This window comes from Stegostoma tigrinum, chromosome 8, assembly GCF_030684315.1.
Source record: "Stegostoma tigrinum isolate sSteTig4 chromosome 8, sSteTig4.hap1, whole genome shotgun sequence".
NCBI classification, from domain to species: Eukaryota; Metazoa; Chordata; class Chondrichthyes; order Orectolobiformes; family Stegostomatidae; genus Stegostoma; species Stegostoma tigrinum.
This window is the reverse complement of record NC_081361.1, coordinates 682,063-708,365: the sequence shown is the minus strand read 5'-3', so window position 1 is coordinate 708,365 and position 26,303 is coordinate 682,063. Positions and strand designations below refer to the sequence as shown.

At 46.4% G+C, this 26,303-nt stretch overlaps 1 long non-coding RNA gene across 1 annotated transcript in view; it reads right to left on the bottom strand.

Moving 5' to 3' along the window:
- Positions 1-252: 252 nt before the first annotated feature.
- LOC132209871 (uncharacterized) overlaps positions 253-26,303 on the bottom strand; it is a 31,429-nt gene continuing 5,378 nt past the window's right edge. Inside the window, exons 2-3 of the long non-coding RNA XR_009446004.1 lie at positions 17,542-17,722; positions 253-1,533 (exon numbers count right to left, since the gene is read on the bottom strand). This is a non-coding gene — a long non-coding RNA (uncharacterized LOC132209871). The remainder of the gene's footprint in view (positions 1,534-17,541; positions 17,723-26,303) is intronic.

Here is a 26,303-nt window from a genome sequence, read left to right as displayed (position 1 = left end):
GGACACATTTCTTAGACACAGCAGGATTAACCCATACCGTGGCTTGGCTGTCAGTGAATAGAGACGTGAAAGAGTAAAGTGCCATCTGACCCCCTCAGTGAGACCCTGAAGGATGTGTCCTGGCTGAAGTTCTGTCGCTGCCATTCGAATGCCCCCACTCGCCACCCACCTCCCCCCCAACCCTGAGATTGTCCTTTCTGAGCTCCGGGTGCTGTTCAACCCTCAGGACAAATACAACAAGCTACAGTGATGTGTTTGAAACAAAGCTGATTTATTTTACATTTCCCTAGAATGTTAAACTTTAGCCCAATTTGAGAGGTTATAAACATCGTCAGAAACAAACTCCAAATTTCAAAACAAAAGTATCAGAACATTCCAGCACAGACCAAGACCATTTTTAAAAATTTATTTGTGAGATGTGGGTGTCGCTGGCTGGCCAGTATTATTTGGCCCATCATGTTTGTGTTGGTTGAGATTGAAACACACAGGTTTGCAGCTTTCTGGATTCACCATTGAGAAGAGCAATTTCAGGCTGTGAACTCTGCCCCTATTTGTTTGCATTTCTCGTTTCAATTTGTTTCTGTGTCTTCTACACACCCAGCACAGGCACATCTTTTGTTGTTTTTTTTTGAGGCCTAACTCCAATCTTTGTGGCCATGAAAAACTAATAACATTTCTGCAATTTAATCTCTCCTGCCTTCCCCCGTGACAGACTGCCTTTTTGCCCCTCTCTCACCCCTACCTTGCTCAATACCTTTTACATTTCTGATGGGTGCCAGCCCTCTGTGACCTCACTGTGCCCCCGCGTCAGTGGCACGAGTTTTGAATTCTCTTCCTCCAGAGAAAATCTGAAATCTTTGTGGCGCAGCTTTCCCTAGATTTTATTTTTAAAACAAAAACTGTGAAATTGTTTCAACATTGAGTTTTTTTTATTCTTCATTCAAAAATTTGCGTCATTATAGCTAAGCTGTGATCCTTTCAGAGTCCAAAAATGTGCAGGTTAGGTGGACAAGCCATGCTAGGTTGCCCCCTAGTGTGCAGGTTAAGTGGTTGGGTTAACCCTGGTAAATGCTGAGTTATGGGAGTAGAGGGTCAGTATAGTGATGGGCCGAATGACCTCTTTCTGCACTGTAGGGATGTGATTCTAACCAGTTGTGCTCATGGTCATGTTTTCCTCATGACAGCTCACACATCACCAGGTTCATTCAGCTCAGGCTGTCATGCTGCCTTCGTGTTTTTGTGGGTTTGTGCTCAGACCTTTTATGGTTTACACAGTCTATTTGAGGATAAGAGTGAATTTGTAAATAGAGATTTCCCAACCAAAATCACTTGCAGATTAGGAAATATTTCTGCTGCTGGCATCACTCACAAGGATTGGGAAAATAAAGGGTCATTCACAAATCTTACACAATGCAGGTTGTAATTGCCAGTAAAGACTGAATAGCATCAAACTCTTTTCTAAAGAAAAGAGTAGGCCAGAGTTAACCTGGTACAAATTGGAAGCTTTGTCCCTGTGGAATGAAGTCATTGGATCTGAAACAAAAAATGGGAATCAGTCCTGAGGAAGAGCAACATGACCTGAAACATTAAACATTAATTAATGTGCTGAAATATCCCTTTACCCAAATTCAATCAAATTCACTCATTAATCAATCCATCCAGGATTTTCCCATTTCAGCAAATTTACAGAAATGTGAACCTTAGGTCAGTAGTTGGGAAATTATTGGAGAATGTTCTTTGGGACAGAATTTACTTATTTTTGGAAAACATATTCTGTAATTGTTGGACTAAAAAAGAACAAAACGTGAACAGTTTTTGGTATCACTTATGAATTACTTGACATTCATTTTACATATGTATAGAGCTAAAAAGTGTAATGTAATTACATCAGTGAAATTAATGTGATCATACAGTGAAAAAAAACATTAGAAACTAACTACAATTAATGAGCTGAATAATATGCGATTATTTGTACCAGTTTTTGCATTGACAATTCAATCTTAATTGATGCCTGTAATATTTTATGCTATTAAGCGTAACTCAACAACAAAGTAATGAAAGGATATCAGAAAAAGAGCTTTAGTTTCAGCTTTATGGACCTAAGGGATACTTGTACACAGAGTTGGATGATGGCACTGGAAACTGTTAAATACACAATGTCAGTGCGGACATGAAAAATAATTTCCTTTGCAAGGTGTTCCTCGCTCAGAATAATTAGAAATTTATTGTGATTATGAATCTACCATTTAAAAGATAGTTACTGTGATTGACTGAAAAAGGTTATATTTTACTTAGAAAATTAGACTAAGCAATATCCAGGTTGTAAATGTGTTTATTCAACAGAATATCTAGATTGTCCCAGGAGCTAATTATACATACACAACTCATAATAGCTTGAAAAATACATAGAAACAGTGATTATTGAATTGAGAAAGACATGACAGTTGTATTGGGCAGTTCAAATGTCTCACTACATTGGCAACATGTTTATGTTGTTCAAACAGGCAGCATGCTTGTCAAAGCAGCAGATTTTCATTTTGGTATGTACGTCTGTTTAACTAGAATCCGTTCTGTTCTCAGTGTAAGAAACTCTTGTTGTTGTGTGCGATGGACTGTCACTAACAGTGTAATTTACCCGATCAGCTTTCCTTTGTCTGTCAATCAGGTGGCCAGTAAACTATACACCTGCTTTTCATAGATGATGCACAGAATCATTTCTGAGCAAATAAGTGGCAGATCACGAAGTTATTTCACTGAGAAAAATTTCTAGCACACATCGTCATCAGCATGTTCTGGTAAGATTTTCTGTACAATTCTGATCTCTACCTGTAAAGCTGATAATACCTGTGTTGCTTGTCAGTGAGGATTCAGTGCCTTTGTCATGAGCTGTTTTTATTCAGGCGGTTGTTTCAATATGAATCTGCCAAGTTCACAATCTCCTTTGACTGTAATTCTGTGAGATTACTGATTCACAGAATATTTTAATCTGCAGAAAGTAATGTTCAGTCACATGCCTCTCCATAATCCCGAAATGCAATTGTGAATCTTTCTCGATCTCACTTGAAATGTGTGATGATCTCTCTCTATTCTTGTCTATCTGTGACTCTGTCTCTGTCACTGTGTCTATCTGTCTCTCTTTGTCTGTCTGTCCCTGTGACGATCTGCATCTCTCTCTTTCTCTGTCACAGAGTCACAGATAGACAAGGACAGAGAGAGAGATCATCACATATGTAAAGTGAGATCGAGAAAGATTCACAACTGCATTTAGGGATTATGGAGACGCATACACAGGAACACACGGCGACAGAGAGCACGGGCGGGTGCACAGAGAATACAGAAGGACAGCGCAAGAACAAGAGATAGAGACAGTGTCACAAATGTAGGATGAACACAATGACAGCCTTAGACAGGGAAAAATGGAGAATAAGACTAACACTGTGTGTAACACCTTTATAACTCCACCCCTCCACCATCTGTTCAGAGGGACAGAGCCGTGCATTGTTTCCAATATTCCCATCAGAGATCACTCAGCACTGTTTTCATAGAATTCAGAGTATTCCTACAGTATGGAAACAGGGCCTTCGGCCCAAGAACGCCACTCCGACCCTCAGAGCACCTCACCCAGACACATCTCCCTGCAACCCACCTAATCTACACATCCCTGAACACTATGGGCAACTTATCTTGTCCCATCCACCCAGCCAGCACATGGGAGGAAACAAGAGCACCCGGAGGAAACCCACGCAGCCACAGGGAGAACATGCCAACTCCACACAGACAGTGTCTGTCTCTTTCTCTCTCTGTCTCTATGTGTATCTGTCTCTATCTTGATTGTTGTGTCCATCTGAGACTCTATCTCTCTCTGTTTCTGTACCTGTGTTTATCTGTCACTCTTTGCCTGTCTCCATGTGACGATATCTCCCCCCACACTCCCGGCCCTGTGTCTGTGTTGGTTCTGATGTTAATCTGTGACTGTCTGTCTCTGTCCCTGTGCCTATGTGTGTCTCTGTCTCTCTTTGTCTACTTGTGATTCTGCATGTGTCTGTCTGTCTGACTATCTGCCTCTCTCTCTCTCTGTGTTTCTCCCATTTGCTATGTGTGTATCTCTATCTCTATCCCTGGGTCTGAGTCTTCCTCTCACCCTGTGACTATCTGTGTGTGTCTCTCCCTCCGTCACTACATAAACGGCCTCATTGATGTGACATTTACAAGTGTAATCATCCTCTCTTTCTCTCTCTCTTCCTTCAGAGCAGAGGGTCAGACATGTGTCCCACAGCAACAACAATGGAAGCCACTCTACAAAACTCATTCCCAGCAACAATGTGACCCTGCCCTGCCCGCCCTACACACCCCGAGAATGACCAGGGCAACAGGAGCGCAGAGATCGGACCCACCTCACAACTAAATGTGCCCCGCAAGAGGCACAACATGCTACCTGTGAGCAAGATGGATCGCTCCTTTCCTGGCACTGTGACCCTTCCAGGAACTACCTCCTAAATCACACTGTGGCATTCCCTCAAATAGATGGACTGCACTGGCTCAGCAAAGCAGAGTGTCATCACCTTCTCGAGGGCAGGTGGGAAAGGGAAATGATAGCTGGCTCATCGAGTGTCTCTTAGATCCCATGGAGCAACTTCAGACCAATTCTGTCCTTCGCTCCCTCGCTCGCGCTCTCCGTCTCTGTGTGTATCTTTGAACCTCCCCTTGACTTTGTGTATTTGTCTCTCCCTCTCTATGTCTCTCTCCCCCTCTTCCAGTGTCTAATATTCTTCCAGTTCCTTCATGGGATGTGAGTGGCCATAAGCCAGTGATTGAACCCTTTGCAGCCCATGCAGTGTAGCTCACCCACAGCATTTAGAGGGTGGCACTTCCTGGACTCAGACAAGTGACAGTGTCAGAATGGGAATATTATTCGGGCCAGTGTGCACTGTGTCTGGGAGCAGAGATTGGAGATGGTCATGTTCCAGGCATGGACTGCTCTTGTCCACTCAGGAATAGTGGGTGCTGTTTTGGAGGACCATTTCTGGAAGGGGATGCTGAATAATCCAAAGTGATCTCTGTAGGTCCTTGGAAATGAAGCACAGCTCTGTCCCTCTGTATTGATGGTGAAGGGTATTGCTCTCATTCTCCATTTGTCCCTGTGTAAATCTGTCATTCTCTTCATCTTACATTTGTGACTCTTGCTTTCTACCTTGTGCTCTCTTTCTCTGTCCCTCTGTGTTCTCTGTGAATCTTTTTGGTCTCTCTCTGTCCCTGTGTGTTCCTGTACATTTCTCTCCATATCCCTGAATGCAGCTGTGAATCTGTCTCTGTCTCAGTTCATGTGTGATGATCTCTCTCTGTCACTGTGTCTATCAATATCTCTCTGTCTCTCACTCAATCGTTTTGCGTATGTGTGTGTGTGTGTGTGTGTGTGTGTGTGTGTGTGTGTGTGTGTGTGTGTGTGTGTTTCTCTCTTTCTGTCCCTATCTCTCTCTCTCACCACACCCCCCCCCCCCAAACATCTACAACTATCTCTCCCTCCTTCACTACATAAACTCTCTAACTGATGTGACATTTACAAGTATATTCATCCTCTCTCTCTCTCCTTCAATGCAGAGGGTCAGGCATGTGTCCCACAGCAACAACAATGGAAGCAACATTCCAACACTCGTTCACAGCAACTATATGACCCCTCACCACTGAGAATGACCAGGGTGACAGAAGCACTTGGAGTTCATCTGCCACCCACCTGCATGTGTCCCTGCAAGAGGCACAATGTCCTGGCTGTGATCAAGATGGTTGCTCCTTCCCTGGCACTGTGTCTCACCCAGGAACTCCCTCCTAAATCACACTCTGGCCTTCCCTAAACCAGATGGATTGCTTTGGGTCAGCGAAACCAATCACCATCACCTTTGTGAGGGCAGGTAGTGAAGGGGAATTACAGCTGGCCCATCGAGTATCCCTCAGATCCCACAGAGCAACTTCAGACCAAATCTGTGCTAATTTCCCTGCTCTGTCTCTGGGTGTATCTTTGAGCCTCCCTTTGTTCCTGCATGCTTCTATTTCTCTCCTTCTTCCAGTTTCTTCATAGGATATGAGTGTCTATCGGTCGGTGAGTGATCCCTCTGCAATCCATGCGGTGTAGCTCACACACAGTGTTGTGAAGATGGGATTCGAGCCCAGTGACAGGGTCAGAATGGGGATATCATTTGAGTTCATTGCGCTCTGTGCCTGGAAGCAGAGATTGGACATGGGGATGTTCCAGGCATGGATTGCTGTTGTCCATTTGGGGATAGTGGTTGCTGTTTGGGGAGGTCATTTTTGGAAGGAGGTGCTGAATAACCCTGAATGATACTTGCAGAGGCTGTTGCAAATGATGCATAGGTCTGTCCGTCTGAACTGATGGTAAAGGGCTAGAGTAATTAAGGTTTTACATACTCTCTCTCTTATTCTCCATCTTCCCCTGAGTAGAGCTGTCATTGTCTTCATCTTACGTTTGTGAGCCCCTATTTGTTTCTTGTGCTCTCTCTCTCTGTCACTCCGTGTTCTTTGTGAATCTCTCCGTAACTCTCTGTCCCTGTGTATTCCTGTAAATCTCTCTCTGTGGCCCAGAATGTAGCTGTGTCTCATTTCATATCCGTAATAATTTCTCAGCCCCGTGTCTATCTGTCACACTCTGTCTCCCCCGTGTCTAAATGTGAGTCTCTCTCACTGTGCCAGTCTCTCTCTCCCTCTCTCTCCCTCTCTCTCTCTCTCGCTGTGTGTCATGGTGTCTATCTATGACTATCTCTGTCATCCCTGTGTTGATCTATTTGTGTCTCTTTCTCTCTGCCTGTGTCTACCTCTAGGTCTCTCTCATCCCTGTGTTGATCTCTGTGTGCCTTTCTATGTGTGCATGTCCATCTCTAGCTCTCTCTCTCTCTTCCTAAGTAGAGCTGTGTCTCTCTCTGTCCTTGTGTGCATTTGTGATCCTCAGTTTCTGACATGGCCTGTACTGTGTTTCTCTCTTTCTATCCCCATGTATATATTTCTCTTGTCTCTCTCACTACCGTGTCTCTGATTCTCTCTGCCCCGGTGTTTATTTATTTTAATCACATCTGGGATGGAAACATTTCTGGCCAGGCCTGCATTTCTTGCCCATCACTGACTGTGCAGAGAGCTGTGGGCCTGGACTCCATGACAGGCCAAACCAGACAACGAGCATTACTGAATCAAGTGTTTTCTTTTTCCCAAACAGTGACAATGGGTTCAACATCATTGTTGCATTCTCAGCTCTGAATTCTTTATTGAACTTAAATTCCACCCTCAGTCGTAGCTGGATTTGAACCTGGGTGCCCCTGGACTTGGGCTGAGTTTGTGTGTTAGTGGCATTGATAATACGATGAGGCCTATTTCTCTGTCCTTTCGGATTTCATGGTTTGCCTCTTATGTACCTGTGTGTTTCTGTGACTGTCTCTGTCCCTGTGATTATAATGTTGTGATTGTGTTGAAGGATCTGCTGGAGACTGGGTGCTGAGAGTTCCCCTACGATTATCCAGGATTGCAGTAAATGAGCTCTTTCACTGGAATGAGGCTGCACTTGCTATTCTGACTATTCCCCAGCATTCCTGAAAAGTGGGAACTGGGCACAGTGAGACTGTGGGGGAGATGCACTCAGATGGCGTAGCAGTGAGTCATTGGTAAGGTTTCGGCATCTGTGTCTCCTTGTCTTTGTGTCTAAATAAGGGGTCGGCCATTTAGAACAGAGTTGAGGAGAAACTTCTTCACCCAGAGAGTGGTGGATATATGGAATGGTCTGCCCCAGAAGGCAGTGGAGGCCAACTCTCTGGATACTTTCAAGAAAGAGATGCACAGAGCTCTTAAAGATAGTGGAATCAAAGGTTATGGGGAGAAGGCAGGAACAGGATACTGATTGTGGATGCTCAGCCATGATCATAATGAATGGTGGTGCTGGCTTGAAGGGCCGAATGGCCTACTCCAGCACCTGTTGTCAATTGTCTATTGTCTATTGTCCTTCTCCAGCTTCCAATGTTCTTCTACTTCCTTCATGGGATATGAGTGACAATCAGTCAGGGTGTGAATGCTTCACAGTCCATGAGATGTAGCTCACCCACAGTGTTGTGAGGGTGGCACTTCATGGATTCAGACCCACTGACAGCATTGCAATGGGAATATCGTTCGGAGTCAGTGTGCACTGTGTCTGGGAGCAGAGAATGGGGATGGGGATGTTCCCAAAAGGATGAAAGCAGTCAATCCTGGAATAGTGGGTGCTGTTGTGGAAGATCATTTTTGCTGAATAATCCTGAGTGATCCCTGCAGGGACCTTTAGATGATGTACAACTCTGTGCCACTGTACTCATAGTAAAGGGGAGAGAGTGTCTGTCTCATTCTCCATTTCTCCTTGTGATAACAGTGTCATCGTTTTCATCTTAGCTTTGTCTCTTTCTCTATCTGTCTCATGCCATTTCTTTGTGAATCTGTTTGTCTGTCTCTGTTTCTGTGAATCTCACTCCATGTTGCTGAATGTAGCTGCGATGTCTCTGTGATCAGTTCATAAGTGTGATAATCTCTCTCTGCTCCATGTGTCTATCTGTGGTTCTGTTTGTGTCCCTATATATATCAGCAATCTCTCTATGTCCCTGTGAATATCTGTTTCTTTCATTCATGGATTCCCTACAGTGTGGAAACAGGCCATTCGGCCCAATAAGGCTATACTATCCTTCAGAGCCTCCCACCACAACCCCATAACCCACTTGTTATACACATTGCTGAACAAGTTAGCATGGTCAATCCACTTAGCCTGTACACCTTTGGACCGTGGAAGGAAAACTGAGCACCCGGAGGAAAGTCACACAGACTTGGAGACCATGTGCAAACTTCACACAGTCACTCAAGGATGGGAGACAACTTGGGTCCCTGGTGCTGTGAGGCAGCAGTGCTAGCCACTGAGCCATGGTGCCTATCTATCTATCTCTCTGACCCTGTCTCTATCTGTTTCTCTCGCTCTTTCTGAGTCTGTGTCTGTCGATGGTTCTCCCCCCTCTCTCTCTTTCTCTTTCTGTCTTTCTTTCTCTCTCTCTCTCCCTCTCTCCATGCGTCTATCAGTTATTCTCTCTGCCCTGTCACTGTGTCTATTTGTGATTCTCTCTGTCATTGCACCTATCTGTGTCATCCTCTCTCTCTGTCTCCCTCAAAACCTGTGAAAATCTGTGTCTCTCCCAACCTCACTGTATAAATTGTCGAATTGCTGATACACTTACAAGTGTAATCATTCTCTCTCTCTCCATCTCTGTGTCTTTCTGTGTGTGTCTCTCTCTTTCTTTTTGTCCCTGTGAATAAATGTGAGTGTGTGTATGTACAAGACTGTATGTGAGAGCGTCTGCACACACGAGAGAGTGTGTGATTGAGAGTAAGGGACTGAGTATGTTTGAGACCCTTTACTGGGGCAGGGGAAGAAACACATGATTTATAGACAGCCACATAATGAAATTACAGGATGGAATCATTGACACAAACTTTGCAGTCCAATGGACACACTCACATGCATGGTCTTTCTTTCTGATGCACGCACACACACAGAGCCTCTCTTTGGGTCTCTCTCTCTCTCTCACATGCGCAAACACACGGAGACACGTGCGTGCAGACACACAGATGCACAGAGACACACACGCGCGCAGGTACACAGAGACACACACAGACACACACGCGCAGACACACGCGTGCGCATACACACGGAGACACACATGCACATGCACATGCTCTTTACCTGGATGTTGCTGATTATGGTCGATTTGAGATACAAAGAAAGGCCGGATATATTGGAATATTTTTCACTGAAGCGTAGGAGGTTTAAAGGTGACCTGATAAGGAGTTTATAAAATAATGAGGGGTATAGATAGAGGTAATGGTAGCTGTCATTTCCCTAGGATGGGACATTTCAAGACTAGGGTACACAATTTTAAAGGCGAAAGGAGAAAGATTCAGAGAAGGCATAAGGGGCAAAGTATTTACACAGAGGGTGGTAAGTGTGTGGAATAAATATCCTGAGTAAGAGGTGTGTGTGAGTACAATTACATCACTTAAAATACATTTGGGCCAGGAGCAGGCAGGTCAGACTAGTTTAGTTTGGGATTATGTTCGGCATGCACTAGTTGGACCGAAGAATCTGTTGTTGTGCTGTCGGACTGTATGACATGCAGATACGCACATGCACATGCACACACTCACACACACACACACACACACACACACACACACACACACACACACACGCTCACACACACACACACGCTCACACACACACACTCACACACACACACACACACACACTCACACATACACACGCTGACACAAACGCACATGCTCACACATGCAAACACTCACACACATGCACATGCACATACTCACATACACACACACACATACATGCACTCACACACACACACATGCACGCGCACTCACACACATATGTGCGCTCACACACACACAAATGTGCATGCTCACACACACACTTACACACACACACACATGTGCTCATACACAAATGCGTGCGCTCTCAAACACATGCACACACACACGCACCCACATGCGCGCTCACACATGCACACAAACACACACATGCACATGCACACAGGTACATGCACATACGTGCACACTCACACAAACACACACTCACACGTACATGCACATACTTGCATGCTCACACACACATACACACACACACACACACACACACACACACACACATACACACACACACACACACACGCTGACCCCTTGAGCTCAGAGCCTCACTGATTACAGCCCCTGATAAAACCTGTATAAAGTGCTCCCATGTTCTCCACAGTCCTGTGCTGGGAGCAAAGTGGGAGCGGAGATGGGGAAATGTGGGTGTTTGAGGGGCAGTGATATGATCAATGCTTTAAATTCTCAAACTCTACTGACATTTTCAGGAGGAGGAGAAGAAACAAAGTTTTGAATGTCAAGTTTGAAATGGCTGTATGTTGTGCAGACCAGGTAGAGACAGGGGCAGAAGAGAGAGAGAGAGAGAGTGAGAAAGAGATAACAAAGTGTGAAGCTGGATGAGCACAGCAGGCCAAGCAGCATCTCAGGAGTTTGATTCTGGGAGCCACACTGACAGCAGGAAAATCCCGACAGATCCTCAGCAAATATCCCCATTATCTTTCTATTCCTGTCTCTTGGGGCATCTGCAGTCCGGCTCTTAGGTGCTATTATGAGACCAATGTTAAATATTTTCAAGCTGCACTGACAGAGATAACATGGCTTTAAAAAGGTTTCAAAGAACAAGGAATGGTAAATCTTTGCTGCGAGAGAATTAACATTTCAATGGCCAGGAAAATCCAACAAAAGACTCCAATCCTGGGAATTACCATCTCTATCACACAGAGGCCTCCTTAATGAGCAGACTGAGGGACATTGCAATGTGTCAGAGGTGGAGTCTGCAAACCACTCACTGAGAAATGTGTCAGATTTATCCTGACATAATGCGTAGTGAGCAGCTCTCCCTGTTTGATTGAGATGGTGTGTGAGTATGTGTGTTTATTATTATTTTAAACCTCTGTTATATTGCCAGCTTATGATTTATTTGGTAGTTTGATGTTGCTATGATGTTTTGTAATGCTGTGGAGGTGGTGTAGTGCACATAAGACTGACCTCTTGTTGTGTAATTTTGCTGCAAAATGCTGTAGCTCCCCCTTTCAAGTAATCTTTTCTGTTTTATCCCCTGAAATTTCTGGTTTGGAAAGTGACAATGTGAAGATCCAAAATGTCTGGGGCCAGGAAAGCTTTGAAAAAAAAACTTCCAGAGGGGGACAATATTGGCCTGATGCCTGTTCCCACTGCATACCATGAGGGGCCCATATGAGTCCTCTCTCTTTCTGACCCTGAAGTTTATATGGGTTATGGAGGAGGGCAGTGTGATTAGATGTGACAGTGAGAGAAAGATTTGAAGAACTGAGAGAGCAGGACAAACAGGAGAGCCAGAGAGAGTATTTGAGATTGTGAATTAACTGTAATGTCAGATTCTGGGGTCACAGGAAATAATTAAACTGAGCCAGCATCACAGATGGGGAAAAAAATCAGATTATCTGGCTGCTGGGACACTGCTGCATGTGGGATCTTGCTGTGTATTAATTGTCCCAGTGCCATTGTTACAGGCTGTGACTGTTTTAATCAGCTCACCCATCATTTCAAAGCTTTACGAAGGGACTGGCATGGAAACTAAACGCACCACCCGATATGTTTGTGTTCAGATGTTGCCAAGAGATTGTCCATGTGACAGAGAGGAAATCCCAGGATCTTGCTGCACTGTCTCTGCTTTGCCTTTCAACTAATGCTGTCTCTTTTTTTTCTCCAAAGGGATCAGTTATTTTTTGAAGAACCAAAGGGGAGGTTTTTGGGGCCCACAACGCATAGAACAACGGCTTTCTCCGAAGGGGGATATCATCCTGAGACTTATTGGACAGGCTGCACCCCAGGGTTTGAAGCTTGGGGTTAAAGTAATCGGGGCCATGGGATTTGGCACAAACATGTGTCAGGACTCCCCAAGGAGGAAATCAAAATTGTAAATGTGAAATCTCACAAAAGACATGTTCTGAAGTCAGAGTAATAATGTGAGAATGTGAAGTCGACATTGGGATTGAGAGACAGACTTGCAACATGGAGAGAGGCAGAAGAAAATGGAGAGGGACGGAGTGAGAGGCATTTGAGATTCTTAAGTATCTGTCACGATAGTGCCTGGGGAATACAGAAAATATTTACCATTTAACCAACATTGGGTTTATCTTGTTCCTGACACATTGCTGGCAGTGGGATCTTGCTGTGCCTCATTGTCCTGCAGCAATGCGACTGTCTCGATAATCTCCTCCTTTTAACCTTGCCTGATGGGTCTGGGATTGAAATTTCCCAAAGTTTTCCCCAATTCAATCAGAGCCTGGCATTGATGAGGGATGGCTTGTGTGAAGGGGAGACATCAAACCCTAGCCTCTTGCTGGGCGATTTCTTTAACAATGTCCTTCCTTTCCAGTTCCAATAACTTTCCTCCCTTTCTCTGTCTATTTATTTTGAAACTACAAGGGGATAAGAAATCCTTCCCTTGGACACAAGTTTCCTTCAGAGCGAGGAGGGGTGGGGTTCAGGCATTGGCCTGAGGCCTGTTCAAAAGGCTGCAGACTGCGGGGCCCATGTCAGTTGTATTTGATTATTACCTCAAGATTTGAATTCCTCTGGTGTACCCTGGTTTTCTTTTAGGAGCCTCCAGGTAACTTTTAAGAACAGGTTTGAAGTCTGGGGTTAAAGTAACCAGGGCTTTGGGATTTGACACAAACATGTTAATTCTCCTCCCAGTGAGTGTCTGACAGACAGGACTCCCCACGGAGGAAATTAAAACCATAAATGTGAAACTCTCTTCAAAGACTCATTCTCACTTCAGTGTAATGTGTGACATGTGCAGGCCAGGATGAAAAAAAATTGATAATCACATAAATAAAATATTTTTTGGCCATTTTACTTCAATCCCCTGAGTAACTGCGAGGGCATCTCTGTCTTTCTCACTCTGTCTCCTCTCCTGAACCCTCTCCAGCTTCCTTTCACTTTTTTTTTCAAACAGAAACAGAGGGGGAGTTAGAAATAGTTTGCAATACAAAGTTTTTTTACCAAAAAAAATACAGATGTAGACAAAAAGTGTGAGTGGGAGGGTGTGAGGGATAAAGGGACAAGATATGTCTTTGTATCTGTGCTGGGAAAGGGAGACAGGATCTGGGGGAGGTGGCATATTGTTGGTGAGAGAACTGGGGTCTCCAATATCTCTTCACTGCCCAACTCCAATCACTTTGTTCTAGAAAGTGCCACCCACCAACTCAAATCCTGGGATGGAGGGGGTGTTTTTTGTCCCAAAGAAACTGATAGCCTCTTCCCTGAATGGAAATTGTGATTTCAACACATTTTGGAGCAGGAAGGGGCGACCTGTAGGATCGCAATGTGTATCAATGACCTGCAGCATTACTGGCACAGAATGCTGGGAAACAGTGCCCTGGCTTATCAAACAGAATATCCTCCAACATCAATGTCACAGTCTTTTTAAATGATAACGATTACAATGCACAGGATTTAATCTGGGAGAGAGAGAGAAAAAAAATCAGAAATGGGGAGGTGGGGAGGGAACAAGTGAGAGAGGAAGAAAGATCGAAAGATTAGAGATTTAGAAGGGAAAGAGAGAGAGCCTGGAAAAGAGAGAGTGACATATCAGAGGTGAAGGGGAGAGAAGGAAGTATTTTGAATTTCGCAAGCAGCAGGATTGGTCCCTCTCTGTCAGCCTGGAGCCAGAATTGAGCCCTTAACCAGCATCAGTGAAACCCACAATCTATCTGCAGTCACACTGTTGCTTGTGGGATCTTGCTGTGTGTCAAATTACCTGCAGTGTGGCCTACATTGCAACAAGATGCCCAGTGTCCAAATGTTGTTTACAGAGCCTTTGATATTACATTTTCTTTGTCTCTCTGTCTCACTCTGTCCATCTCCTTCTCCACGCACCTTCCTCAGACTGGGATCTTCCTCACTTTCTCTCTGACCATACTCTGGCTCTTTCTTTCTCTCTTACTTTATCTCTTCCCCATTTCCCTCTCTCCATTGCCATTCCTCAGTTTAGGCCTTCCCCACTCCCACCACTCTCTCCAGACCGTCCCACCGTTTTAGACAGTCAATGCCGCAGTGTGACAGGTCAGGGTTACTAAATGGCAGGGGTGACAACATTTCAGTCACAGAGGTATAATTCAGAGACAGTGTTGGGGGGAAAGGGAGATGGAGACAGAGAGGAAAAGCTTAGAAAGGCGGGGATGGGAGTGAGATCGGAGGGCTGTGGGAGTGGGGAGGTGGGGATGTATGGGAGGCGGGGAATAGATACAAGGGCTGTGGTGGGGGATCAGTAGTCATTGGGATCTTGCTGTGCAGTTGTTTGTTTATTCAAAATTTAGCCCCTTCTGGGTGTTGTATATGGGACGGGGAGAGGGGAGAGTTGGGGGAGATCAGGAATCCTAACCATATGTGAAGCTTTGGAAGTCATATCTGTGTTTCAGATGGGGCCACATGGCAGCAAGCAATCAATGGAAGATGCAGGTGTCAGGTTCGTTTTCGGAGACCCTCATGGACTTGCTGCAATAACAAGACACTGACCTGTTTAGAAAAACACAAATCCTTTTATAACCAAGCAAGTACAAGCTGTGGAGAATTATTGTACTCAACACGGCACAGAGCGCAGAGTCTCACAAGTAATTCTCCCCGAGCAGTGGACAGTCCCCGCTTTTTATACTTTACAAAGACATGATACATAAAACAGATGTAATGGGAGCTGCTTGGCCTGCTGTGTTCATCCAGCTTCACACTTTGTTACCCTGATACATAAAACAGTTTCACATTTTACAATGACATGATGCATGAAACAATTACTACAACAGACAAAAACAGGATACCAAACAATGATTACATCAACAACATAAAAGACCAGGATATAGTATCGATTGCCAGTGAAGTAGCTGCTAATGGCAGGAGGCGATTTCGAGTTGTTGTCCAGGACAGATTCTGATTTCAAGTTGCCAGTGTTTCTGGCTGGAACAAAGTCAGTGCCCTGGCCCCTTTGTCAGCGACAGAAGTTACATGCTTCAGAGGTCTCACACCTTTACAAATGTTCCTTACTTAACCTTATTTGAAACAGTTTGATTCTTGTTTTATTCAGTCAGGAAGCTGAAGACAGTGTTTGCATAATGATGAGTGGGAAGATAAGGAGTTACAAAAGTTTTACACTGAATTCCTAGCTGGGCAGGAAGCTTCAGGGTAGTGCCTGCATACCGATGTGTAGGTAAATAAAAGACTTTAATTTATAGAAGTATAGACATCAATGGGATGTTATCCCAATAACATCTCACAGGCACCACCCGAATGAAGTGTATTGGCGAGCTGAAGGCCATAGGAGATTGGAAGGGAGGGGTGAGCTGGATACTCCTGTCGATCCATCAAACTGTTTTCTCTCCTGCATTTCATCTTGGAATATCTGGGAGAAATTCCGCTGGGACTTATTGTCATTTTAATGGAGAGGTAGGTGGGTAGGATGGGTTGCCAGGATCTGGGAAAGGAAGACTACAATCCCTCCTCCTCCCCCCACCACCCCATGTCCCAATGCCACCTCTTGGCCCCTCTTGGCCTGTCTGTGAGGTTTTGGGGTGAATGGAGGGAATTGTTCCCATTGACTGGGACCTTATTCTGATCTCTGGGAGGGCTGTGGGTGAGGGAGTGGGGGTGTCAGTGCAGGATCTGGAACGGGGAGGGGCTCAGTATTACAAAGGGGCAGAAACTGCAGGGACTGACATCACACCCACCCCCCACTCCCTCTACGCCAGTGTTCAGGATGAGTTAAGATTCTCCATCAACGTGTGGCCATTTTCACATTTTGCTGTTTATGCAACCACACACAGCGCGGAGAGTGGAGGTGGGGTTGGGGTGAAGATGGGAGTGTTGGGGGGAAAAGGAATACAGCTGAAACAGGTAGAGGTGGACACGTTTAGCGAGGCTAGGTACAGAATCTTGGGAGGTGGTGGTGAGAGGCTAACTCACGTGTTCAGTCCGACTCTGCTCAAAAGTTGAAATGGGGGAGTGTAATATTTGCAGGCGGGTTCAGTGGGGGAGAGGCCTGTTTTCACATTGCAGCCTGTAGAGGGGGTGGGCCAGGCTCCGACAAGGTGTTGAGGGAATCCCTCAGCAGTACCGCACACAGCTGCCGGTGGGATCTTACTGTGCACCAATGCAGCCTGCAGGTCACCCTCACGTCGACATGAGGCTGTCTGCAGGGCCCTGGGCTGAGACTGCTGATGGCCTGATAGTGCGTGCACTGAGTTGTATGTCACCCCTTCTTTCCCCAACCCTACCGCAGCCCAGAACCACCCCACATTCCCTCACCCCTGCAACCTCCAAAATGCGACAATGATGTTGCAAATGTCCACGAGACACAGCGGGGAGATGGGAACACATGGCAAACGTGAGGCAGAAGAGGGCATTGCTATTGAAACTTGAAGGAAATGGAGAGAGTGAGGGACATTGATCGATTCTCGAGCAGGAGAAAGTCAACAGAGATCGATCCATGGATAGGGGCAGAGACAGAGATGGGGAGGGAGAGAGACAGGCGACTGGACACTTTGAAAGGTTCATCATTAATATTTCATGTAGAAACAGCACCAATCCCAGGTGGAGTGGGCAAGAGGTTTGTGCCTGGTGAATGGGAGTGGGCAGAGGGGAACATTGGTCATTTCTTTGTGTTTTTTTAACCGCATCGCCAGAGTGACAGAGAACAAGCTGTGGGGGGGACAGGTTAAACACTGAGTGGGGAGATGGAGAGGGACAGAGACACAGGCCCTGTTGGGTGACTCTCCACCACTGAGTCACTGCCCAGCCTCTCAGGAAATAAACCTTTTTTGAGTGCGAGCAGCAGCGGAGGCAAGACGGACCCGGAAGACCGCAGCTAAGGTAAAGCAGTTTATTTTTAAAATTACTTACCAGTAGCGGGCAGCGGTGTTTTTCCTCTTTCAGAGAAGGAGCGGGAGCAGCGGAGGAAGTGACGAGGACCAGAGGGGCAGCCGGGAAGGAAAGCAGTGAGTATAAATACTCACCCTTCGACGCCAACGGCCATTTTGAGTGCGAGCAGCAGCGGAGGCAAGACGGACCCGGAAGACTGCAGCTAAGGTAAAGCAGTTTATTTTTAAAATTACTTACCGGTAGCGGGCAGCAGTGTTTTTCCTCTTTCAGAGAAGGAGCGGGAGCAGCGGAGGAAGTGACGAGGACCAGAGGGGCAGCCGGGAAGGAAAGCAGTGACCATATATATCAGCAAGGCGGCTAAACCCGAGACTCTACAACTGTAGAGTCTCCCACCCGCCCTCCTCCTCTAACCTAGTTAGTAAGGTAAGGTTCATTCTAAACTTTCTCTATTGAATATAAGTTTGTTATTAATTTGTTATTATTATTTGACGTAAGCTTTCTACTTTAGTATTGAGTGGGTGTTCAGATAAGTGGGGTATGGACGCTAGGGCAGTTGCTTGTTCCTCCTGCAGAATGTGGCAGTTGGGAGATGTGGCACACGTCTCCACTGGCTACATCTGCGGGAAGTGCACCCAGCTACAGCTCCTTGAAAACCGTGTTAGGGAAATGGAGCTGGAGCTGGATGAACTACGGATCATTCGGGAGGCAGAGGGGGTAATTGAGAGGAGTTATCGGGAGTTGGTCACTCCTAAGGCTCAGGGCGAGGATAGATGGGTTACAGTTAGGGGGAGGAAAGGGGACAGACAGACAGTGCAGAGATCCCCTGTGGGCATTCTCCTCAGCAATAAGTATACCGTTTTGGATACTGCTGGGGGGGATGACCTACCAGAGGAAAGCCATAGTAGTCAGTTCTCTGGCACTGAGCCTGACACTGTGGCAAAGAAGGGAAGGGGGCAGAATAGAAAAGTACTCGTGGTAGGGGACTCGATAGTTAGGGGAATCGACAGGAGATTTTGTGGGCAAGATCGGGATTCCCGGAAGGTAAGTTGCCTCCCTGGTGCCAGGGTCCGGGACGTCTCCGATCGGGTGTATAAAGTGCTAAAAGGGGAGGGCGACCAGCCAGAAATCGTGTTACATATTGGCACAAATGATATAGCCAGAAATAGGTTTGAGGGTATAAAAAGTGATTTCAGGGAGTTAGGATGGAAGCTGCAGAGCAGGACGAACAGAGTAGTGTTCTCTGGTTTACTACCGGTGCCACGAGATAGCGAGGTGAGGAACAGGGAGCGGGCGCAGCTGAACACGTGGCTACGCAGCTGGTGTAGGAGGGAGGGCTTCAGATATGTTGATAATTGGGATGCCTTCTGGGGAAGGTGGGACCTGTACAAGAAGGACGGGTTGCATCTGAACTGGAAGGGGTCCAATGTCCTGGGTAGAAGGTTTGCTCGAGTAGTTCGAGAGGGTTTAAACTAGTATGGCAGGGGGGTGGGAACCTGAGCTGTATACCAGAGGTGAGCGTTGATGCAGGTGAGGCAGTAGCAAGAGGTAGACCAGCTAGTGGGAAGGATTTTCCTGGGAAGGAACCAAGGGATCGGTTAAAGTGTGTTTGCTTTAATGCAAGGAGTATCAGGAATAAAAGTGATGAACTTCGAGCATGGATCAGTACCTGGTGCTATGATGTTGTGGCCATAACAGAGACATGGGTTTCTCAGGGGCAGGAATGGTTGCTGGATGTTCCAGGGTTTAGAACATTTAAAAAGAATAGGGAAGGGGAAAAAGAGGAGGGGGTGTAGCACTACTAATCAGAGAGAGTATCACAGCTACAGAAGCTTCCATTGTCGAGGAAGATCCGCCTACCGAGTCAGTATGGGTGGGAATTGGGAACAGCAAGGGAGTAGTCACCTCGTTAGGGGTTTACTACAGGCCCCCCAATAGCAGCAGGGAGATTGAAGAAAGCATAGGTCGACAGATTTTGGAAAAGTGTGCACGCAGTAGGGTTGTTGTAATGGGTGACTTTAACTTTCCTAATATTGATTGGAACCTCCTTCGAGCAGAAGATTTGAATGCAGCTGTTTTTGTAAGGTGTGTTCAGGAGGGTTTCCTAACGCAGTACATTGACAGGCCGACGAAGGGAGAGGCCATTCTTGACTTGGTGCTCGGAAACGAGCCGGGGCAGGTATCAGATCTTGTGGTGGGAGAGCATTTTGGTGATAGTGACCATAACTGCCTCACATTCCACATAGCTATGGAGAAGGAGAGGATTAGGCAATATGGGAGGATATTTAATTGGGGAAGAGGAAACTATGATGCGATTAGACATGAGTTAGGAAGCATGGACTGGGAGCAGTTGTTCCATGGTAAGGGAACTATAGACATGTGGAGACGGTTTAAGGAACAGTTGTTGGGAGTGATGAGTAAATATGTCCCTCTGAGACAGGCAAGAAGGGATAAGATTAAGGAACCTTGGATGACGAGAGCGGTGGAGCTTCTTGTGAAAAGGAAGAAGGTAGCTTACATAAGGTGGAGGAAGCTAGGGTCAAGTTCAGCTAGAGAGGATTACATGCAGGCAAGGAAGGAGCTCAAAAATGGTCTGAGGAGAGCCAGGAGGGGGCACGAGAAAGGCTTGGCAGAAGGAATCGGGGAAAACGCAAAGGCATTTTACACTTACGTGAGGAATAAGAGAATGGTCAAAGAAAGAGTAGGGCCGATCAGGGATAGCATAGGGAACTTGTGTGTGGAGCCTGAGGAGGTAGGGGAAGCCCTAAATGAGTTTTTTGCTTCTGTCTTTACGAAAGAAACCAACTTTGTAGTGAATGAAACCTTTGAAGAGCAGGTGTGCATGCTGGAATGGATAGAGATAGACGAAGCTGATGTGCTGAAAATTTTGTCAAACATTAAGATTGACAAGTCGCCAGGCCCGGATCAGATTTGTCCTCGGCTGCTTTGGGAAGCGAGAAATGCAATTGCTTCGCCACTTGCGAAGATCTTTGCATCCTCGCTCTCCACTGGAGTCGTACTTGAGGACTGGAGAGAGGCAAATGTAATTCCTCTCTTCAAGAAAGGAAATAGGGAAATCCCTGGCAATTATAGACCGGTAAGTCTCACGTCTGTCGTCTGCAAGGTGTTAGAAAGGATTCTGAGGGATAAGATTTATGACCATCTGGAAGAGCATGGCTTGATCAAATACAGTCAACACGGCTTTGTGAGGGGTAGGTCATGCCTTACAAACCTTATCGAGTTTTTTGAGGATGTGACTAGAAAAGTTGATGAGGGTCGAGCTGTGGATGTGGTGTATATGGACTTCAGTAAGGCATTTGATAAGGTTCCCCATGGTAGGCTCATTCAGAAGGTCAGGAGGAATGGGATACAGGGGAACTTAGCTGCTTGGATACAGAATTGGCTGGCCAACAGAAGACAGCGAGTGGTAGTAGAAGGAAAATATTCTGCCTGGAAGTCAGTGGTGAGTGGAGTTCCACAGGGCTCTGTCCTTGGGCCTCCACTGTTTGTAATTTTTATTAATGACTTGGACGAGGGAATTGAAAGATGGGTCAGCAAGTTTGCAGACGACACAAAGGTCGGAGGTGTCGTTGACAGTGTAGAGGGCTGTTGTAGGCTGCAGCGGGACATTGACAGGATGCAGAGATGGGCTGAGAGGTGGCAGATGGAGTTCAACCTGGATAAATGCGAGGTGATGCATTTTGGAAGGTCGAATTTGAAAGCTGAGTACAGGATTAAGGATAAGATTCTTGGCAGCGTGGAGGAACAGAGGGATCTTGGTGTGCAGATACATAGATCCCTTAAAATGGCCACCCAAGTGGACAGGGTTGTTAAGAAAGCATATGGTGTTTTGGCTTTCATTAACAGGGGGATTGAGTTGAAGAGTTGTGAGATCTTGTTGCAGCTCTATAAAACTTTGGTTAGACCGCACTTGGAATACTGCGTCCAGTTCTGGGCGCCCTATTATAGGAAAGATGTGGATGCTTTGGAGAGAGTTCAGAGGAGGTTTACCAGGATGCTGCCTGGACTGGAGGGCTTATCTTATGAAGAGAGGTTGACTGAGCTTGGTCTCTTTTCATTGTAGAAAAGGAGGAGGAGAGGGGACCTAATTGAGGTATACAAGATAATGAGAGGCATAGATAGAGTTGATAGCCAGAGACTATTTCCCAGGGCAGAAATGGCTAGCACGAGGGGTCATAGTTTTAAGCTCGTTGGTGGAAAGTATAGAGGGGATGTCAGAGGCAGGTTCTTTACGCAGAGAGTTGTGAGAGCATGGAATGCATTGCCAGCAGCAGTTGTGGAAGCAAGGTCATTGGGGTCATTTAAGAGACTGCTGGACATGTATATGGTCACAGAAATTTGAGGGTGCATACATGAGGATCAATGGTCGGCACAACATTGTGCGCTGAAGGGCCTGTTCTGTGCTGTACTGTTCTATGTTCTATGTTCTAAACCCTGGGGACAGTCAGAAAGCATCTGCCCCTTGATCCCTGTTGAAATCTCTTCCATTTCTCTGGGTTCAAAACCAGGGGAAAGTGCTGATAAAATGGGGAAATGTTGGAGGTCAGTCAGTGGCAGGATTGCCTTTGTTTCTGTTTATTTTTTCTTCAAAATATCCTGGCTTTGATTTGGTCAATTTCTGTCTGTTTATTTTCTCTCTCTTTCTCTCTCTCTCTCTCTCTCTGTTTCCCCCGCTCACCCCTCACCCCACCATCTCATTCTCTGTCTCTCTCTCTCTGTGCTGGGGCAGGGGGGGAGATATCTGACACTGAAGCTTGTAGACAGTGAGACACACAGATTCTGGGAGTGGGGGTGTGGGATGTGTGAGGGGGGTGTGAATCCCAGCTCTGGAGTAAATATCTCTCCTGCCCTTCCCCTCAAACAGAAACACTGGGACAGTGAGGCAGTTTGAGATATCTTCCTGTTCCCCACTCTCTGTGTTTAAAATCAGGAGCTGTGCTGGTGTTTGGGTGGAGGGCGGGGTGGGGTGGGGTGAGGAGAGTGTGAGATTGTGGATACTCAGGCATGTTCAGCAGTGGGATCTTGCTGTGCTGGGTGGGGAATGTCTCAGATTGCTGAAGGCAGCAAGCGGTGAGATTTTGCTGAGCTTTCGGTGCTTTTTAAAAAAAAAATCCATTTTCATTTCTCTCTGTCTTACCTCCACCCCCAAGGAGATTTTATTCGGGAGCTGAAACTCGGGATGATGCAGAGTCAGAGAGAATCAAATCATTCTGCAGTGAGGAATCGTCAGACAGGAGCTGGGACCAGAGAGAGCGAGACAGAGAGAATCACAATAAACCATCCAGTGTCCTTGTCGTTCAATTCCACACTCACATGCTCACAGGAAAAATGAATTATGGGGCTCAGGCAGTCTCTGGAGTTTGGACCACAAGGGCGTGAGACCTGGGCTGGGGCTTGGGGGAGACGAAGGGGAAAAATGGGGCTGCTGCACAGTCTGATCCCACAGATTTCACTGCCTTCCTCTGACTCCATATTCCCAGCTTCTTGTCTCTCTCACAGCTTTCCATAAGTCTCCATCTCCCCCACATCCCCAAATCTCCCCCATCCACTCTCCCCTGATCCTCTGATATCCTTCCTTCGAATCACTTGGCTCCCTTCCTGGGATTTTCAGGAACTGTTCCAGCGTACAATCTTTCTGAAATCTGGCCTTCCCCATTCACCTCTCTCTGCACTTTCACTCTCTCACTGTCCTGTGGGATCTTGCTGTTCCTGCCTGACAGTCATTCTATCTGCATGCTCCCTCACTGTCTCCCTATTCCCTACTCTCGATGGTATCTCTCTGTCTGCTCTTCTTTCACTCGATTTCTCTCTGTCTCTCTCTCTCTCTATCCTTTCCTATTTTCTCCCTGGGATTTCTCTCTCTCTCTCTCTCTGTCCTTTCGTGTTCTCTCCCTCGGATTTCTCCCTCTCTACCTGTCCTTTTCCATTCTATCCCTGGGTTTGCTCTCACTCTAAGTTGCTTTCTGTTTCTCTACCTGAGTTTATAGCGGGTTTTGAGAAAATTTGTAGCTCAGGTTGAGTTTCTGGATGTAAGTTTGCTCGCTGAGCTGGAAGGTTCATTTTCAGACGTTTCATCACCATTCTAGGTAACACCATCAGTGAGCCTCCGACGAAGCGCTGGTGTTATGTCCTGCTGAGTTTACATTAACCTCAGTTTATTTTCCCCCTCTTTCCCACTCTTTCTATCTGCCCTTTTTCTTGTTCTCAATGGGATTTCTCTCTGCCCTGTCTGTCTGCCCTTCTGACTCTCCCAGTGGTACTCTTTTGCTCCGCCTCTGCCCCTGGGTTTCCTCATTATGTCTCTCTTGCTGAGATCATTCTCTCTCCCCTCCCTCTGCCTCTCTCCCTTTCTGTTTCTCTGTCTCTCTCCTCAATCTTTCTCTGTCTATCGTCTGTTTTCCAGCCTCAAGTTTCACACTCTCTCGGTCCGTGTGTCTCTCTCGCTTGTCTATCCTTCTATCGCTCTCTGGGGTCTTTCTGTCCCTTTCTATCTGACCCTCTGTTTCTCTCTCCCTATCTTTTCATCTCCCTCTGTCTCTGTCCTACACCTTTTCACTCCCTGGGATCTTTCTCTGTCTCTCTCTCCTTCCCCCTCTCCCCCCTCTCACTTTCCCTCCCTCCCTGGGATTATCTGCCTGCCTGCCCATTGCTCTCTCTCCCTCCCTGGGGCTGTGTCACTCTGTCTGCCTGTATCTCTCTGTCTCTCTCCCTAGAGTGGGTTTGGGCTTTGTGCCAGAGTGGAGAGGGGTGTATATTTATTGGAGTGAGATCGCCCCTGTTTTCTTCTCTCCCTCTCTTTCTTTGTCTGTCCCTCTCTCTTTATCTGTTCCCCTCTCCACATCACTTCACTATTCTTCTGTCTCTCTATACCTCTTTTCTCCTGTTGGATTTTCTTTCTCTCTCTCTCTCACCCCTCTCCCTCCTTCTGTGTGTTTCCACTTCTTACTCCCCATAGCTTGTCTATCCCTTGGCATGTCTGTGCCTCTTTTCTCCTCGTGGGTTCTCTCCCTCCCTCTCTGTCTATGACTCTCTCTCCCCATTGCTTGCCTCACCCTCCCTGAGCCCCTGCCCCACCTGAGTTTCACCCTTGCCTGCTCTCTCTAAACTGAAAGGGGGGTGGGGGGTTACCTGTCTCATTGAGGGGGGCAGGGTCTGCCTGGGGACCAGGGTCTTGCTGTTATGTCAGGCAGTCAGTGAAAAGGCCTCTGAGTCTCTCGCCCTATGCCCTGTGACCTCTGCCCCCAGGGTGAGGCAATGACTTGGTGAGGTGGAGGGGGGATTGTCCACAGAAGGAAATGCAGAGGGCCATTTATATACAGTGGAGTTGCGGTCACGGAGGAACTGGGAGGGGAGAGGAGCTCTATGTGGGGGGGGTGGTAATTATAAACTGAGAGTTGAAACTTTTTGTGAGGGACAAAATATTTGTGTGGTAAAACTCAAGTTGGGGAATTTTGAAAGGTGTTGCAAACATTTATTGAGGGGGCAATATCAGGGGAAATGCAAAGTGGGGGAGTCCCAAAATGGGGAAGGAGGGCAAGCTTTGGGGGCAATATTGTGGAGAGTAACTGAAATTGGGGAAGCAGCAATATAAGGGAAAAATATTTGACAGGGAGGGTCAAATTACTTATGGGGGGGTGCAATATTGTTTTGGGGAGGCACAGGATTTGGAGATGGGGTACAATATTGTGATGGTCGGGAAAAAGTGGAGGACACATTTCTGGGGAGGTAAAAAGGGGCAAAACGTGGAGACAGTGAAACATGCTGGACAGAAGATTTGGGCAGGAGGCAGAAAATGGCTCAAAATTGCATGCCACAAAATTCTAGGGCTCATTTTGGCAGGGGTCATTTCAGGGGAGCACATTGGGAAGCATACATTTAAGGAAGGCATTTGATAAGGTTCCCCATGGTAGTCTCATGCCGAAAGTAAGGGGACATGGGATGGGGGGAAATGTTGCAGATTGGATTCAGAATTGGCTGACTCTTAGAAGACAAAGGGTGGTAGTGGATGGAAAATATTCAACATGGTGCTCAGTTACAAGTGGTGTACCTCAAGGATCTGTTCTGGGTCCTCTTCTATTTGTGATTGTTGTGAATGGTTTGGATGAAGGAGTGGAAGGGTGGATTATTAAGTTCGCAGGCGATATGAAGGTGGGTCGAGTTGTGGATAGTGTGGAGGGCTGTTCTAGGTTACAAAGGGATGCAGAGCTGGGCAGAGAAATGGCAGATGGAGTATAATCCTGAAAAGTGTGAGGTGATTTATTTTGGAAGGACAAATTTGAAAGCAGAGTACAGGGTTAACGGAAAGATACTTGGCAGTGTGGAGGAGCAGAGGGATCTTGGGGTGCATGTCCACAGTTCCCTGAGAGCTGCCACCCAGGTGGATAGAGTTGTTAAGAAGGCACTTGGTGTGTTAGCTTTCATTAATAGAGGGATTGCGTTCAAGAGCTGTGAATTTATGCTCCAGCTGTACAAAAGCATGGTTCGGCCACATCTGGAGTATTGTGTCCAGTTTTGCTTGCCTCATTACAGGAAAGATGTGGAATCATTGGAAAAGATTTAGAGGAGATTTACCAGGATGTTGCCTGGAACAGAAGGAAGGTCTTGCGAGCAAAGGTTGAGAGAGCCAGGGCTTTTCTCTTTAGAACGAAGGAGAATGAGAGGTGACTTGATAGAGGTGTACAAAATGATGAGCGATATAGATAGAGTGGACAGCCAGAGACTTGTTCCTAGGGAGGAGGTAGCTATTATGACGGGGCATAGTTTTA